General features: G+C 39.2%; 1 protein-coding gene across 1 annotated transcript in view; it reads right to left on the bottom strand.

Moving 5' to 3' along the window:
- Positions 1 to 3779, bottom strand: part of LOC122342176 (nuclear factor 1 A-type-like) — a 43213-nt gene that overhangs the window by 25927 nt on the left and 13507 nt on the right. The gene's annotated exons all lie outside the window — the stretch shown is intronic.

The following is a 3779-nucleotide window of genomic DNA, read 5'->3' on the forward strand; positions in this document are numbered from 1 at the left end:
GTGTGTGTGTGTGTGTGTGTGTGCCGGTTAACCGCAGCGAGGCCCGTGCATGAGCTCAGTGTCGCCCGCGCCGCAGCCATGTGGTTCCCATCAGCCAATCACCGAGTGATTTATGAGCGTTCCACCATTCTCCGTCACAGCCGGCCTAGCAACACTTCACTATAATAAGCTTGGATGGAAATGGCTTTCGCTCACACTCTGTGTTTGTGCGAGAGTCGGGCGAGCATGTGACCTTATTAACGTAAATAAAGCGGCTTACGGTATCAATCGGCCCGTATTTGTGCGCACGGAGGTCCAAGGAGAGCGCGGCTCACCCACAGATCCATCTGCTGACTGGCAGGCAGCGGAGAATGGTGGCTGACACGTTGATTGTGTAGAGTTGGGATTTCATCACGCCGTTTCCACCATTGCTAACCGGAGGTTGCTCGCTCGCGGCATTTAATGACAACTTCGGATGTGATTCTATTGAGTTTAAGTGAACTGCTTCTTGAACAATCAAGGCTCCTCAATAGTTTTTGCTAAATTTTAAGGCTCAGCGAAGAACAAAAAAATCTTGTGGAAGTGCCAGAAGATATTAATAATGACTCTGCAGCGCAGAAGAACCATTATTAGCTTTGGCAAAAAGAGTTCAGTAAACAGTTCTTCAAAGAACCTTTTGTGTGTGTGTGTGTGTGTGTGAAGAACATCAAGAATCCACTATAAAGAAACTGTTTTTGTAATAGTTCTTAAAGCCAATTAAAAATTAAGCATCCCAATAAAGTTCCCCCAAAAGAGCTTTCATTTAAACGTTCTTAAAAAAGTCATTCTTTTCTCAGTGGGAAGAATATTTTATTAATCAGAAGAACCTCTTGTGGAACAAAATGATTCCATGGATATACAAGTTATCTCATGGAACCATAGAATCATGTTGTTCCAAACCTAATATAACGTTCAGCTAGTAGCTAGTGGTTAAGTAGTTAAGCTAAAGGCTGACATTACTTCCTTTAAAAATAAGTGGTGAAAATATCCATAGAACATCTCCTTTTGTTATTCACAACAAAAAATAAAGTTAAAATAAAAGGTTCTTTATTTCCGCTATGGTTCCATAAAGAACCTTTCCATTTGAGAAAAACACTCTTTGGAGCGAAAAAAGGTTAAAATGTTCTTTACGCTATGAAAAAAGAAGCTTAAAAGCTTGTATGAACTTCAAGTTGGACTGTACTTACAAAAACCATAATTTTAAGTCCTACAAAATGTTTTTACTTATGTACCCAAATTCAACGAGCTAGTGAAACTAGTGAAGCTAGTGTGTTTGAGTTTGTTTAGCAATTTTAAAAGGTTACGAACAGATACTTCCAGAACAGAGTTTGTCTGACAAAATTGAGGTTGGATTTTAAGAATCTTTAACTGAGCAGTTCTTTAGAGAACCAAGAAGTCATTTTTGGTTGTTCCATGCACCTTCATATTAAATTCATATGTATTTGAACAAAAGACTTTAACTTCTGGTTTGGCATTAGGCTGTAAAATCCCTTTAGAGCGGTCTAGTGTGTAGTTGTTTGTATGAGTGTGTGTGAGTGTGTTTCATTATGCTTGACCCACCATTGGGCGGAGGCTTGATGTCTGCTTCTCCTTGTTGGTTGGAGTTATCCGATTGTCCAGATTCTGCAAAGCCGACAGAAAGAGAGAGAGAAAGAGAGGAGGAGGAAAAAAAGAGAGCAGATTAAACATGGGACGGCTGGGTTCAGTCCAAAGGTGCCTGAATCAATTAGCAGATGTAGAACATTCTATATATTCTCTGCCAGCACATATTCAATGTAGCGCTGAGACGACACAGCTGGAAATGAGACATGCAAAATGTGCTCCGGTTCTGGATCATTTACATGATATTCAGGCAAAATCTGGACCTTTATACGTGAAATCTGATGTTCTGTCTTGTAGTTAGTTGGTATTTGACTCGTTACACATTATCGTTCAAAACTCTGGCAATGGAGGGTTTTTTTTTTTAGCTTTTTTGAAAGAAGTCTCTTCTGTTCACCAAGGCTGCATTTTTTTGAATAAAATAACTAATATAGTGAAATATTTTTTACAATTTTAACACATGTTTTTTTCTGCGATGCTAATCTGAATTTTCAGCATCAGTCTAAAATTATCAAAAATATTTTTGTGGAAACAGCTTTGAAAGTTGTATTTTAAGTTCAAAAGAACAGCTTGAAACAGAAAGCTTTTGTAACGTTATAAATGTCTATAATTCTCCCCCTTTTGATCAAATGAATGCATTCTTGCTGAAAGTACTAATAAAAAAAAAAAAGTAGATTTGGTAACACGCATTACCATTACTATTGTTCATATTGTTGGTTAGCGAACAAATGTGTAGCCTTAAGTATTAAACACCACAGACTTAAGTAACTCCTCAGATAACACGGATTTCAAGAATCAAATTCTGCCTAGATCGATAAACAAAGATAATACTTTATTATTTTGATTTAACAATGTCATTATCTAGACATAAAGCCACAAAACGGTCTTTCGGCCATGAAACAAGATCTTTAGTCCGGCAATGTAGACCCCAGGTGTGTTAAAAAACACAACTGAGCTTGGTCAGTCGGGTCCAATGAAAAACACAACCGAAACAAACTACACACACACACACACCGGTCCTTTTTAGGCTTGAAGTTGCACCGCTAATCTAAAATCTATAAATCTGCAAAATATACATCCGAGAGCAGCCTGGTGAAACCCAACTCTGCTGTATAGCTCATAAGATGTAGACAAAGGCTGGTGAGCAGCCATCGAGTTGTTTGGACAATGTCTCCGTAGGCTTTTTATCTTAGAAAGTATAGCGATCTTGGAGCGAGACCAGACCCCTGCGGCTGTTTGAATTGGCCGAGACTCACTACCCCCTTTTTTCTATATGCACTGAGGTTTTGACTAACTATAGACCTTAAGAAGGATGTCACTTGGTTACTTTGGCCTTTCTGTCCAGTCTGTTGTGAGTACTGATAAAGGTTTCACCTCTTTAGCCAATCATACTTAGTGTTTTTAGCGTGTTTGCTAGTTGCTAGGAGGGTTCCGGATAGCCGCTTGCTAGCACGAGTCAAAAAAGGCTTCCCTTCTATGATATTCTGGTTTGTAGATTTGCCTCGAAATTGGTGTTTGGCCTTAGCATGCACCGCTAATTATGTGCAGCAGCAGAATGTGGTTTAAAAAACCAACACTATACGTTTTGAAGGAAAAAATGAACACGACAGACCCCTCTTTCCTTCTTTTCTCTCTCTCGCACCCCCTCGTTCGCTTGCTGCTGTTGTTGTATGGAATCCTGGCAGCCATCTTAGCGCTTGGCAGCCATCTTAGCATTGGCGGTACCAGAGCATTCCAGCTAGCTTACAAAAGCACCCACACACAGACGCACTCCTCTCAGAGAGAAAACCTCTCCACCAACGCGCTATACACTAAAAGCCTCACAAATTAAGGTTATTTTCAGCTACTTGTGCTAAACGCTAATTGAGGGGGAAAAATATCGACTCCCGCCGCGTTTTGTTCGCAGAAGCACACGTACTGATACTGTGAGCTGATATGTAAGTAAATGTACTTTAATCGACTCAACAGGATGTAAAACACTATAATCACCTCATGCAATCTCATTCTAAGTGTTCTATATTATATTCCTAACAAAAACTACTATAGTGGTACTATGATATAGTGATGGTATTACTTTGTTTATTTAAAGGGGTTTCAGTCCAGATCTTATTCAGTCCATTCAAAAATATGATTAACTTCTTATATTAACTTATATATATATA

The sequence above is a fragment of the Puntigrus tetrazona genome, chromosome 3, assembly GCF_018831695.1.
Source record: "Puntigrus tetrazona isolate hp1 chromosome 3, ASM1883169v1, whole genome shotgun sequence".
Taxonomy (NCBI): Eukaryota; Metazoa; Chordata; class Actinopteri; order Cypriniformes; family Cyprinidae; genus Puntigrus; species Puntigrus tetrazona.